Below are 13079 nucleotides of genomic sequence, written 5' to 3'. Positions count from 1 at the left end.
TGGGGTTTGACCGCTGACTGATGGAGAGACTTTGAATGGGTTTAGTGTTGATTTCAGAGGACAGGGCCTTGGGGTCCTCCCTCAGGTAATGGCAGCTGTCGGCACCTCTTCCACCTGCTGGTCCTAGATTCATATCCCTGTTCTTCTCTGACACCTTCCCTGCAGTTGGATTAATGAGAGTTTGTTCTGGCGTGCCCCAGCAGAAGAGCATATAATAGTATCCTGGCCCAAATTAAAACAGAACTCATATGGTATGGGTTCAAGGTTTGCTAGGATACAAATAGAAGTGATGAATGGAAATGATATCCTACAATCCTCTAGATTCTAATATATGAAAACAAGGTACTGCAGTTTTGTGCAGAAAGGAGCACTGGCTGAGTGGCAGAACATAATAGGTCCTCACCTAGCATCATATTCCACAGTAAGTTTCCAGTGGATAATGTAAAAAGTAAATGCACTGCTAAGAAATATGAGTGGCCGCATAATTGATCCCAAGAGAATAACAGTAGTGGTAATGAGAATGGCAGCTCTGTCAGTCAGCAAGTGCCGCATGACAAACCACCCCGGAACTTCCCCGTAGCAACTCATTCAGCCCGTGAGTTGGGTTGGGAATGTGTGCTGGGTGTAGCCGGGTGGCTGTCTAGTTGGGCCCACTCAGGGGTCTGCAGGGATGGCCTCCTGCACGTCTAGTGGGGCTGGTTGTCAGCTGGGGGCACATCAGGGGTCACTTGGCCACGTGGTCTCAGCCCTGCAGGGGGCGCTCCTTCGCAGGGTGGTGGTGGGTTCTGAGCGTAACAAGAGGGCAAGCCCCGGTATGCAGGTGCCTTTCAGGTCTCTGCCTCACCTGTGCCTCTGCTTTCTTGGTCCAAGCAAGTTAACAGTCAAGCCCAGCTCCAGGCGGGGAGAAGGACTCCGTCTTTTCACGGGAGGAGTGGCTGTGCGCTAGACTATTGTGCAATCTGCCACAGGCACTCTTCTGAGTACTTTCTGTGTATCATGTGTTAGTTATCTCCTGCTGCATAAAAGAACCACCCCTAGGCTTAGCAGCTGAAAACAACCAACGCTTGTACGTCACAGTTTCTGTGGGTCAGAATCCGGGCACGGCTTGTCTGGGTCCTCGGGTCAGGGTCTCCCAGGGTGCAGTGAAGGTGTTAGCCGGGGCCGCGTCATCTCGAGGTGCCGCCCGGGGAGGGCAGGGGGACCTGGGTTCCAAGCTCACTCGGCGGCTGTGGGCAGGCCCCTGGGCACTCCTCAGGCTGGACCTGAAGGAGTTCCATGTGAACACCAGGAGGCGGGTCATTCAGGGCCAGCTACCAGATTGTCTGCCACGTACTGACCTCATGTAGTGAATGCACTCTCATTACCTTACTTTTTCAATCAAGGAAATTGAGACAAAGAGAGGGTCACACAGTGGGGGAGCTGGAGTTGGATTCCCAGCTGAAGGATCATGACACTCTACTTGCGTGGAAGACATAATAAGGGAAAGATTGAAACAGCTGACCACAAGTGCATTAGCATCCTGTGTACATCACCAGAATCGGCAAGTCAGGACATAACACTGTCTACCTGCCAATCCATCCTTATTATACTAAAAGCAGTAATAAATCAATAGGAACACATTACCATCAGATGGAAAAAGTCTGCAACAAACTCTAGTCGGCATGTCACTGAAGAAATATGAAAGGCAAATAAACAGAAAAGTGATGAACCCCACAAGTAATCAGAGAAGTGCAAATTAAAACACTTCTTCTTCCCTCGCTCCCTCCCTCCCTCCCTTCCTTCCTTCCTTCCTTTTCCACCAAACTGGTGAAAGGTCTTTCAAATATTTATCCTCAGTGTGGGCCAGCATATAGGAGGATAAATACTCTCATACCCACTGGAGGCAATGTCAGTGGGTGTAATCTTGTGGGAAACAAATGTTTATACCCTTTGACTCAGTCATCCTCTTTTGAAGGGTTTATACTAAAATCAGGGATATCAATAAAATGTATGTGTGAGGATACTCACTGTGGCTTTATTTATCTTAGTTGGAAATTGGAAGCCACCTGAATCTCTAGCAATAGCAGAATGGTTATAGTAGTCATTTCTAAATTATATGGCCATTGAAAGCATATTTTCAAAGAATATTCAGTGGCCTGGGGGAATCCTCATGTTATGTTAAAGAAACACAGCAAGATTCCTGCTACAGTAGAATTCCAATTTTGCACAATGTATGTGTGCAGGAAAAAAAAACGCCTGAATGGAACCAGGTCAAAACGTGAACAGTGGTTATCTCCAGGGGGTGATGGATATTGTTTCCTTTATTTTCTGTGCTTTCACCACGTCCTTCCTGGAGGATGTATTACTGTCAAAACTGGACACAAAGGCGGCCTGGAGCCTCAGCCAAGGACTGTCCCTTCTGTGTGGCCCTGGGACAGAGCCACTAGTCCCCTCCCTGGGTGTCTGCTTCCCAGAGGTGGAGTCCACGGGCCCTTGCAAAGATTCCACTCAGCAGGACTGAGTGTTCCCTGTGTTTTGAAGTCAGGGCCAAACACCCATGGTTAACCTCTCAGTTAGGTCAATGTGTGTTTTTAGTCCCTCGGAAGACAGAGGAGGTTTGTAAATAGACTTGAACTGCAGTGACCCCTCCATGCCCACCCCCACTCTGAGGACACAGTTATGAAAGTGTCGGCTGGACATGAAAGCACTGTGACCTCTGCCTTTGGGAACGTTGCTAAGTTTTCTTTCCCTGCACTGTCCCGTCTGGTGACAGCTGGTGACCGTGGCTGTCTTCTCAGGGGTCCCTTGGTGTAGCATTGACCTGGCATTTAAAACCCGGGATACTTCTGGTCCCATCCTTCTGTTGTGTGTGGTCAGTACCCCCGCTGACTGTCGCAAGGGTGGGAGGAAGGGGGGTGGGGCGCGGTTCCTTTCCTGTCGGCTCATTGTTTGGGTCTTTGTCCTCCAGTTAATTTCCTTTTGGCCCCTCTCGGCTGTTCCACCCATTTCTGCTCACTTTTCCTGCTGCTCTTCCAGCCTGAGCCGGCCCCTGGCTTTAGGTCCTTCTTACCCTTCCTGCCGCCCCCCTTCCAGCCGCCTCCACTTCTCATGGGGCATGACTGCCCCGTCGTCTTACCCCCTGCTTGCTTTGGGGGTTTGTCTTTGAGTGTTATGTGAGGCACCCCTTAAATACATTCCTTTAGATGAACGAAATGGTTCTATAGTTGAGAGGTGATAGCTCCCGGTAGTAAAGTGTTTAAGGAAAGAAGACAGGAGGAGGTGGGGAGCTTGGGGAGTGGCGCCCACGTCTGGAGGATGGACAAACGCCCTCCGAGCAGCAGCAGGATTTCCTCCCTTCTTAGGATCTGCTTTCTGAAGCCGAGGCAGTTAGGACTTTCGTTTGGTGCAGCGTGAGGGACCCTGATGTCAGAGTCCACTTAGAAAAATGAAATGTTAGAGCACAAAGGTCATCTGTGTTCCAGGTTCAGCGTCTTCTTAGCCAAAGTTGCTTGTGTCACAGGGTGGCAGGAGGGCCTCTCCCTGGTGTTTCCAAGGCTCCTGGCAGCTGAGGATCTTGGGTTACCTCTTCTGGTTATTTCTTGCTCAAAATCCCTGCCGCCTGGGGTTTCCCGCCACCCGCTTGCCCATATTGCCTGCGTGGAAGTGGGCGTTGGGGCAGTGTGGGTCCATCAGCTCCTGACTCAGGGCTGCTGAAAAGCAAACAGCCAGTGACAACCTTAAGCCACTACATGTGTGTGAGTTGGTGTAAATGAAATGTGTATTAAACCCTTCCAGTCTGGGTTTAGGGAGTTGTTTGAGAGTTGTCTCTGTCGGAAAGTCTACAAGATGAAGCTAGAAAATACATGTTTCAAAGGAGCCAAGGTAACAATATAAAAAAGCAGGCATTTCATATTCTAGAACTTATCTGTTTTTTTCAAGAAATGCTTTTTAAAACCCTTAAATGAAGACTAAGCTTTGTAATTGTCTATTTGAGCATTGCCTCCAGGCCAGCATTGCCAGTGAGCGGGTCTCCCGGGGAGCAGACCTTGTCAGGGCGCTGGCATGGGATGGGCTGGACGGGGGCCCCTCGCAGGATGCCTGCAGGGTCCAGCCTGCAATCTCAGTCCCTCACAGACGGTGAGGACCTTCCTGGGGTGGGCAGGGGGAGCTGCCCGGCTGTTCCTGACCCATCTTTTCTGCCAGTCACGCCACATCATCCACAGCTGCCCTGGCCCCTTTTCTTCCTCCTTGGTTGGACGTTCCCAACTTTTTACCAGCCACTCATTGGCCTCCCATGGCCCCCAGTCAGCTCTGGTGGTGACCGCCTGAGTGGTCTGTGTGCTGGATTTGCGGGATGTTCAGCTGAGCCAGTGGCTGGCCGGGTTCCAGAGACTTTTATGGAATGAGGCAGAAGCGGGTGGGGAGATGTGAAGAAATCCTGTGGCCCTGCCAGGTGAGGCCTGAGATCTCGGAGCTGCCACCTCCTTGTCCTCAGCACTTCAGCCCTGTACCCAGGGACCCTCGTGCTCTTTCCAGGCCCCAGGGGAATTGTGACAGGGTCACTGGGGCTTGCTGGGAGCCACCCGGGGGAATGGGCATTTGGGCAAGTGCTGATGGTTTTTCTTATTCAGAGCTGTCAACCTTCCTTCATACAAGTGATTTCATCATAATTGAAAGTACGTTTAAAAGATGAAGAACTCAGGCTTCCCTGGTGGCGCAGGGGTTGAGAGTCCGCCTGCCGATGCAGGGGACACGGGTTCGTGCCCCGGTCTGGGAAGATCCCACGTGCCGCGGAGTGGCTGGGCCCATGAACCATGGTCGCTGAGCCTGCGCGTCCGGAGCCTGTGCTCCACAACGGGAAAGGCCACAACAGGGAGAGGCCTGCGTACCGCAAAAAAAAAAAAAAAAAAAAAAAAAAAGGAAAAAAAAGAAAAAAAAGATGAAGAACTCTCCTCCTCATGTGTAATAATCTACAAAGTGTTTGGCTACTTAAACCATAAAGTGATACAGAATCTTTGAGGATGGTAAAAATAGTAAATAAAGGTCTTGGGTCTGAAGTCAGCACATCATTTTGGTAATGGGTTCAAAGTGTAGCTATGGGTATGAGATCTGTTTTCTTCTCTTAATAGTAAAGTTTTCATCATTTTTCATCTTCTGTACTTTAGTGGTCCTTGAGGACGAGTGACATACTGGTAACTTATGCTGCTGAGTATCTCTTCTATACAATAAATAAGGGGTCATTACCCACATTCAGCATGTCATGAACGTAGAGAGCTGTCGGTGTTTGTGTGCATCTCACCGGTCAGTCTCCTTCCCCCGCTTCTCCCATGTCCAGCCAGCGCTGCAGTCTTCCATCTCCCCAGAGGGGCCTCCCCAGGGCCTCTGCTCACATGTGTCCCTTCGTGGAGGCCGTCGCAACCTGCTGCCTGCCCCTCTGATCCTCGTTCAGATGTCACAGGGACTCCAGACCTGTGCGAAGGCTCCCCTGCTTCCCCGGACCTCAGTGGTTTCCTCTCTCACCTTCAGTCAGCCCCCTCTGGTTGGGGTAGATCAGTTTCCTAGATGAAAGGAAAAGCCCAGTTTGGCAACTACGCTTTAATGTCCGGTTCTCGTTCTCATCTAGCCCATCCTGCAGTGACCGTAATAACATCCTCTCTTAATTTCTTTTGAGCCGTTTCCTAAATGAACAGTGTTTGTTTTTAAATGAAGGAGCTTTTCCGCAAAATTTCCAGCAGGTGTGTTGTTCTATCTAGCGAGCCTCAGAATCAGAGACCAGGTGCACGCGTTTGGGGGCGGCTCGGAGGGTCTGCTGCCTTGAGCTCCTTGAGGCCAGGCTCTCCTTTACTGACCAGCAGGGAGGGTGCGGTCTGCAGGTGGCCTCGGGGGCCTTGGGGGTGGGGGAGGACAAGGGGATGGTGTTCTTGGAGTTAAGTGTCCCTAGGTCATCATCTCTGGAAAACCCACGTTGTATTTGTCTATCTTCTATTTTCAAAGATGTTTTCAGATTACTTTTTCCAAAGCTAATTTCAAATAGTGTGAGCTACCTAGAGAAGCAGATGGAGAAAGCGAGATTAAATCCGATCCTCCTGGTTGAGCCGTCTCATTTTCAGCTTTACTGAGGCAACGCAAAATTTATCATGGGAAAGAGTTTTCAGAAGCTTGCATGTGAACTGTTTCATTACTGATTCGGAAAGATAGAGCTCTGCATTCTTCTGGTTCTTGAGATGAACACTTATTTGTTGATGGTTTCTTTGCCTACCTGTGAGCATCACGCATATGATTACGTTGGTCGTATCAACGCTCAATGCCAGGGCACTGGCGGAAAGAGTCACTAATGCCATTTAGGGTACAGTACAGAGTGGACTTTGTGACCCAGGCCAACTTTCCACAGCAGGCAGTCAGAGCTGCCCTGCTTGGTGCCCAGGTACCAATTCTGAGGTTCCTGAAGGACGTGAATTCCGTATCAGGAGCATCCCTACGTCAGGGCTGAAGGGCTGACGGGTGCCAGCCACAGGGACTCCTGAATGTCCTCTGTGTAGCTTCACTTCACGTCTGCAAGCCCCCGCCCGCTGTTCACGAGGGATGTCGTTTCCTCCCTTTGTGCTGTTTTAAGGAGGGCTTGTATCCAGACAGAAAAACGATCCACCTGCAGGCCAGTGTTTTTACAAGCACACCTGGTAGCTTTAAATTAGAAAGGAAAGGGTTTTGTGATCACTTCAGCAGCACTTCTACCAAAATTGGAACGATACTGAGATTATTAGCATGGCTCCTGTGCAAGGATGATATGAAAATTCGTGAAGTGGTCCGTATTTTTGCACACCTGAAACAAATATAATATTGTAGGTCAACTATAACTCAATAAAAGAAAGAAAGGAAAGGACCTTGTTACTATATTTATTAAATGGAAAAATTAAATAATTGGAAGTTACATTAGCCTTATTTTTAAGAAACTAAAAAGTTATTCAAGAACCTGGATAAGTTTTATTTTTTAATTTATTTTTTGGCTGCATTGGGTCTTCGTTGCTGCATGTGGGCTTTCTCTAGTTGCGGCGAGCGGGGGCTACTCTTTGTTGTGGTGCATGGGCTTCTCATTGCAGTGGCTTGTCTTGTTGCTGAGCATGGGCTCTAGGTGCACGGGCTTCAGTAGTTGAGCTCACGGGCTCTAGAGAACAGGTTCAGTAGTTGTGGCTCGCGGGCTCTAGGGCACAGGCTCAGTAGTTGTGGCTCGTGGGCTCTAGGGCGCAGGCTCAGTAGTTGTGGCACACGGGCTTAGTTGCTCCATGGCATGTGGGATCTTCTGGGACCAGGGCTCGAACCCGTGTCCCCTGCATTGGCAGGTGGATTCTTAACCACTGAGCCACCAGGGAAGCCCCCTGGATACTTTTTGCATGGGATGGGAAGTGGGTGGTAGTGAGGGGACCTCAGCCTGGCAGATCATGAAGTCGTGTGCTGCTCAGAACTCCCCTAACCATGCGTCTGGTGAGGGGGGAGGCACGTCTGCTGGGTAGCACAGGTACTTAGATGTGTTTCAGCCTCATCCAGCCACAGAACGGCTTCTTTTCTCTGCGGAAATCTTCGATGGCTTACTTGATTCGATGTGCTTCAAAAGTTGGATTACTTTTCTGATTTGTTGGATCATGGTCCCAACAATGAGATATCACCTCACACCTAACAGAATGGCTATTGTCAAAAAGGCAAGAAATAACAAGTGTTGATGGGGATGTGGAGAAAAGGGAACCCTCCTACACTGTTGGTGGGAATGTAAATTGGTGCAGCCACTATGGAGAATGGTATGTAGGTTCCTTAAAAAACTAAAAATAGATTTGCCATATGATCCAGCAATCCCACTCCGGGACAGAGAAAACCCATAATTCGAAAGGACATATTCACCCCAATGTTCAATGCAGCACTATTTACAGTAGCCAGGACATGGAAGCAACCTAAATGTCCAACGACAGAGGAATGGATAAAAAAGATGTGGTGTATATCTACAATGGAATACTACTCAGCCATAAAAAATAATGAAGTTTTGCCATTTGTAACAACATGGATGGACCTGGAAGGCATTGTGCTAAGTGAAATAAGTCAGACAAAGACAAATACTGTATGTTTCCACTGATATGTGGAACCCTAAAAAATAATTTTAAATTATTTGACTTGTGTTTCCAGTTACAGAAGGAGTTTATGCTTATTGTAAGAATTTGTGGTTGGCAGAATAATAGCCACCACCACCACCACCCCCGACAGATGTGCACATCTTAATCCTGGGGACCTTTTAGGTTACGCGGCAAAGGGGATGTGGATGGAGTTAAAGTTGCTAATCAGCTGACCTTGAGAAGACAGATTGCCCAGCATTATCTGGCTGAGCCCAGGGTCCTTCTAAGTGGGAGAGGGAGACAGAAGAGGAGAGGTGGAAGGAGATGTGGCTACGGTGAGGGGTCAGAGAGAGACCACACAGCTGGCTTTGCAGATGGAGGAAGGGGCTGTGAGCCAAGGAGTGTGGGAAGAAGCTGGAAAAGTCCAGGAAAAGGATTCATCCCAGAGCCTCCAAAAAGGACGCAGACCTACTGGCACCTTGATTTCGGCCTAGTGAGACCGTGTCTGGCTTCTAACCTACAGAACTGCAAGATGACAAATTTGTGTAGCTTTGAGCTGCTGACTTTGCAGTAATTCGTCACAACAGCCATAGAGAATGAGGACGGAAGTGAAACAATATGAACCGTAAAGAAAAGGCTGATTCTACCCTCTCCCCATCTCACGGAGCCACTGGGGACCCAGGCTCCTCCTCCTCCTCTCTGCTTGCCGCTTTCAGCATTGGGCTCTGCCCTCGCTTCTGGTCTCAGGGTTACAGCAGGGTGACCTCCTCTCCCCATCATATGTCTGTCTGCTGGGCAGCGAGACCTGGAAACAGAAAGCACCTGTTTCAGGGAAGAAAAAGTCTTCAAAGTGCCCCGTAGCAGACTTCCACATGCATCTCTTTAGCCAGAACGGGGTCACACAGCCACCCCAGGCGAAGGTGGTCTGGTGGTCTGGGAAAGCAGTGCTCGTTGGATGTATTGGCTCACCAGCAGATGGGTCCTCTGTGAGGATGGAGGTGGGGGGGTCAGCATCGGTCCACAGCTCTGTCTTCCATGGTCTTTGAGGTCCAGCACATCTGTACTTCAACCTTGTTGGTGCTATGGTCCCTCCCTTCTCTAGAGTCAAGGTCTCCGCCTAGGAGTGGTCAGTACAGGACCACGTGTCCTCTTTTCAGAGATGTGTTGCCTCTCTAGTCGTCTTCGCTCAAGGGTTTGCCATTAGGTCATGCATTCCACAGCTGGTCATCCAGCCGTCATTGAGTGAGGAACACCCATCAGAGCCGTGGCCTTGCCCCGAGGCTGTTTTGAGGGTCTAACAGATGTCAACTTGGTCCTGCTCCTTGATTCTTCCTAACTCACTCATTCCCAGGGCAGAGCTTCTTCCCTGCATTTCTGGTGTTTGGGAATGCGGTGGGCATGCTTGAGACCCCAGCACAGGGAGAAAGTCTTGGTCCGGGGGAGAGCTGGTCAGAACCTCGGTTCCCCTGTGTGCACTGGTGGCCTCGGCAGTGTCTGCAGGATGCCCACGACAGTGGCTGCTGGGGACCCCTTCGCTGTGACCTGTGCAGCACAGGGGGGCTGGTGAGCAGCCGCCCCTGAGGGATGACCGTGGGAACAGTGACCACTGTAAAGGCCAACAGAACCTCTGACCTCTTTAGGCCCAGAAGTGCATTGGGGCCTCCCAGTTGCCAGGACCCGTGTCTACACTCTGTTCCTAAGTGGATGAGAACGCGAGGTGTGTCTCCTCCCAGATGCTGCCCTGGTTTGAAAGGGCTGCTGGGGAGAGGGGGTTGATCACCACCCGTGGTTTCTGTCTGGCCTGGACCCAGGCTGCTGCCCTGACTGTGCCGTCCTGTGAGTGCACACCTGTGTGGCCACCGGGGCCTGTTTTGCTGAAAATCAGAACAAACTGCCAAGAAGAACCAGTTCTCAGCAGAGCCCGCTGCTGACCATGGCCCAGAGTTCCCTGTCTTTGATATTACAAATGAAATATGATTTTTTCAAGAAGAAACATTCTAATCAGGGCTGGGTTCCAGGGGTTGTTTCTCACAGCTGGTAGAGCACAGCCTCCCACGTTAGTGGGGGGCTTGTTGGGGCAGCTGCTGGCCTTTACCTGATGCCCCAGGGGGGCCCCACGTACCTGGTTTGGACAGTCATCTCCCCACGCCAACGTTCACAGGGTTTATCTGATTTATATAAGGTTTACCTGGAGACATGGATGCATCCTATTCTGAGCACATCCTGCCCCTTTCTTCTTCTTCTTTTTTTTTTTTTGCAGTACGTGGGCCTCTCACTGTTGTGGCCTCTCCCGTTGCAGAGCACAGGCTCCGGACGCGCAGGCTCAGCAGCCATGGCTCATGGGCCCAGCCGCTCCGCGGCATGTGGGATCTTCCCGGACCGGGGCACAAACCCGTGTCCCCTGCATCGGCAGGCAAACTCCCAACCACTGAACCACCAGGGAAGCCCCCTGCCCTTTTCTTGACAGTGGATCCGCACTGGGGAGATGGGGTGATCACCAGGTGCAAACTCTTCCATCAGGACCCAGACAGGGAGTCTTTTCTTGCCATGAGCGCTTCCATTATCACAGGTTGTCAAGGTTGAGATGAAAAGATAAAATCCGTATCTTGATGATCTCGTGTGTCAGTGTTGGTAGCTGTTTGTAAGTCTAATGTATTTCCATGGACAACAATCTATACAGTGTGACATTCACTGTCTACTGAGCTCTGTGTGCCCCGTCCCCTGCGCCGTGGGTGTCCTGATCCCTCTCACCTCACTCAGCTCTTCCCCACTTTCCCTGTAGCTCCTGACGTACCATATAACTTACTTATTTATCATGTCTGTTGCTTTGTCGCTTCCTGCCCAGATGTGTGCTCCCTGAGGGCAGGGATCTTCATCTTTTTCCTTGGTGTGTCCCTGGCCCCTTGAACACTGCTGCTTGGTTCTCAATAAATACGAGTGAATGAATGGAATTCGAGGCAAAAATGATCTGACCTAGGGACTTCTGGCTGGGTCTTGTCTTCCCATAGATGTGCTGGAGGCTTCACTGTGGACAAAATGCAGAGCATCTTGTGCCTGAGGGAGCCGAGGGCTCTTCCCAGAGGGGTAAGGGTGGCCGGTCCCCGAGGATGAGGCTCCATCATTTCTGAGCGGCAGCCCCAGGAGCCAGCGCCTGGCTCACCCTCTCTTGTCCTCGGTTAGTGATGAACCACGTGGCAGGAGTGGCCACTCCCCCAGCCTCGTCCTAGAAGGAGGACAGTGTGAACCTGAGCCACTGCAATCCCCGGGGACTGATCGGGAGGTGGGAAATGGATTGTTATTCCTATAAACCACTGAGATTTTGAGTCAAATGAACAACTGCGAGACGAGAGGTTTTTAGAACGAGGAACACAGATGTTGGAGAGGGAATGGCGTTGGTGTTGTCTGTGTCGAGTTTGAGAGTCGGGGGGGGATCCGTGTGTAAATGGGATGAGCACATGGTAGGAGTGTCCGGAGCTCAGCAGAGGCCCAGGCTGGAGAGGAAGCCTCGGAGCCATTGCCACAGAAAGAGCAGGGGGCCAAGAGGGTGCCTGAGCTCCCCTGCTCTCCTGGGAAGATAGCGAGGGACAGGACCCCGAGGGGCCATCATGTGACACTGCCAGGAAGGAAAGCAAGGAAGAATCACTGGAGATGGTGGCAAAGAGTCAGGAAGCAACACAGGATGATTTGGGGGATTCGGTGAGAGGGTCTCTTGTGAACACTGACCAGCACAGTGCCTGGCATTGGGAGCAGATGGCCCACAAACAGCTGTGCGAGCATGGGATACACACGTGTATATTCATAAATGAGTGCCCAGCCTTATTTATAAAGTGTGTTCACACCCACACACCCACACACAACTGTCTCTCGGGGACCGCGGGGAAGAGCCAAGGCAGCAGTGGGTTTGCAGCTGTGGAACTTGCTAAACAGCATGAAATTCTACTGGTTTCTGAGAATGGTCCGTTGGCTTGGGCAGTTGGGTTATGAGTCACTTAGTGTGGGCCACCAGCATGCACACACAGCACTCTTTTCATCGTCCCAAACAGACACTCTGCACCTGTTAAACACTAACTCTCCATTCTCCCCTCCCCCCAGCCCCCGGCAACTACCGTTTTACTTTCTGTCTCTTTGAATTTGGCTGTTCTAGGGACCTCATATAAGTGGACTCATTTAATGTTTGTCCTTTTGTGTCTTGCTTATTTCACTCGAGATAATGTCCTTAAGATTCATCCATGCTGTAGCAGGTGTCAGTGTTCCCTTCCTTTTTAAGGCTGAATAATATTCTGTTGTATGGATAGACCACATTTTGTTTGTCCATTTATCCGTTGATGGACACTTGGGATGCATCCACAGTTTAGCTATTATGGATAATGCTGCAAGGGACATGGGTTTCAAGACCCTGCTTCCACTGCCCTTGGGTATATACCTAGGAGTGGAGTTGCTGGGTCATATGTTAATCCTGTGTTTAATTATTTGAGGAACCAGGGGAAGGTTAGTTTTTAGGATGGGGAGACGGTCTGTGTGCTGTTGGGTGGAAGGGCGCAGCAGAGAGGCTGAGGGACGTGGGAAGGGATGGAGCAGACCCTGGAGGAGAGGGGTGTGGGATTCAGGAAGACGGGGGGTGGGGAGCAGTGATGGGGGCTCTGAGGATGGTGGAGGGGAACAGGCAGGGAGAGCCCTTGTGTCCAGGGCCGCCCTGCCCCATAGTGACAGGCCTGGGTGACTTGGTGTGGCTGAGGAACAGGGATGTGAAAAATGGCAGCTGAGTTATTTTTTGGAAAGTGGATATTTATGGTGACACCAGTCGTCCCAGTTTTGTAGTTTTCTCCAGTCAGACTTGGAAACTTGGGGGTGATCTTTTTCAACATGTTAATGTTCGAAAGTGGTGGTATGATTATATAGATGAAACGTTAACTTGAGGTTACTTCAGAAAATTTTCTGATTAATGCATAATATTATTCTGTTGTAGGCAGAATAAAAGTGTTTTCAGTACATATAGTACTCTGC

The 13079-nt window shown here is 50.4% G+C and overlaps 1 protein-coding gene and 1 non-coding gene across 2 annotated transcripts in view; both read left to right on the top strand.

Moving 5' to 3' along the window:
• The window catches only part of ENTREP2 (endosomal transmembrane epsin interactor 2), a 377851-nt gene that overhangs the window by 135252 nt on the left and 229520 nt on the right, over window positions 1-13079 (top strand). The gene's annotated exons all lie outside the window — the stretch shown is intronic.
• LOC132489646 (U6 spliceosomal RNA) lies at window positions 6687-6793 on the top strand. The gene has a single exon (XR_009532040.1). It is a non-coding gene; the product is annotated as a U6 spliceosomal RNA (small nuclear RNA).

This window comes from Mesoplodon densirostris, chromosome 4, assembly GCF_025265405.1.
Source record: "Mesoplodon densirostris isolate mMesDen1 chromosome 4, mMesDen1 primary haplotype, whole genome shotgun sequence".
In the NCBI taxonomy this organism is placed as follows: domain Eukaryota; kingdom Metazoa; phylum Chordata; class Mammalia; order Artiodactyla; family Ziphiidae; genus Mesoplodon; species Mesoplodon densirostris.
The sequence above is the reverse complement of the archived record's forward strand: the minus strand, read 5'-3'. Positions and strand labels throughout refer to the sequence as shown.